The sequence below is a fragment of the Hemibagrus wyckioides genome, linkage group LG02 (genome assembly GCF_019097595.1).
Source record: "Hemibagrus wyckioides isolate EC202008001 linkage group LG02, SWU_Hwy_1.0, whole genome shotgun sequence".
NCBI lineage: Eukaryota > Metazoa > Chordata > Actinopteri > Siluriformes > Bagridae > Hemibagrus > Hemibagrus wyckioides.
In genome coordinates, this window is record NC_080711.1 from 24979426 (window position 1) to 24980759 (window position 1334).

Sequence of the window (1334 nt, forward strand, 5' to 3'; positions counted from 1 at the left end):
ATTGTGGTGGTGTTAGATGGTATTGTGGTGGTGTTAGATGGTATTGTGGTGGTGTTAGATTATTGTGGTGGTGTTAGATGGTATTGTGGTGGTGTAAGATTATTGTGGTGGTGTTAGATGGTATTGTGGTGGTGTTAGATTATTGTGGTGGTGTTAGCTTATTGTGGTGGTGTTAGATTATTGTGGCGGTGTTAGATGGTATTGTGGTGGTGTTAGATTATTGTGGTGGTGTTAGATTATTGTGGTGGTGTTGGATTATTGTGGTGGTGTTGGATTATTGTGGTGGTGTTGGATTATTGTGGTGGTGTTAGATGGTATTGTGGTGGTGTTAGATGGTATTGTGGTGGTGTTAGATGGTATTGTGGTGGTGTTAGATGGTATTGTGGTGGTGTTAGATTATTGTGGTGGTGTTGGATTATTGTGGTGGTGTTGGATTATTGTGGTGGTGTTAGATGGTATTGTGGTGGTGTTAGATGGTATTGTGGTGGTGTTAGATTATTGTGGTGGTGTTAGATGGTATTGTGGTGGTGTAAGATTATTGTGGTGGTGTTAGCTTATTGTGGTGGTGTTAGATTATTGTGGTGGTGTTAGATGGTATTGTGGTGGTGTTAGATTATTGTGGTGGTGTTAGATTATTGTGGTGGTGTTAGATTATTGTGGTGGTGTTGGATTATTGTGGTGGTGTTAGATGGTATTGTGGTGGTGTTAGATTATTGTGGTGGTGTTAGATGGTATTGTGGTGGTGTTGGATTATTGTGGTGGTGTTAGATGGTATTGTGGTGGTGTTGGATTATTGTGGTGGTGTTGGATTATTGTGGTGTTAGATTATTGTGGTGGTGTTAGATGGTATTGTGGTGGTGTTAGATGGTATTGTGGTGGTGTTAGATTATTGTGGTGGTGTTAGATGGTATTGTGGTGGTGTTAGATTATTGTGGTGGTGTTAGATGGTATTGTGGTGGTGTTAGATTATTGTGGTGGTGTTAGATGGTATTGTGGTGGTGTTGGATTATTGTGGTGGTGTTAGATGGTATTGTGGTGGTGTTAGATGGTATTGTGGTGGTGTTAGATGGTATTGTGGTGGTGTTAGATTATTGTGGTGGTGTTAGATGGTATTGTGGTGGTGTTAGATTATTGTGGTGGTGTTAGATGGTATTGTGGTGGTGTTGGATTATTGTGGTGGTGTTAGATGGTATTGTGGTGGTGTTGGATTATTGTGGTGGTGTTGGATTATTGTGGTGTTAGATTATTGTGGTGGTGTTAGATGGTATTGTGGTGGTGTTAGATGGTATTGTGGTGGTGTTAGATTATTGTGGTGGTGTTAGATGGTATTGTGG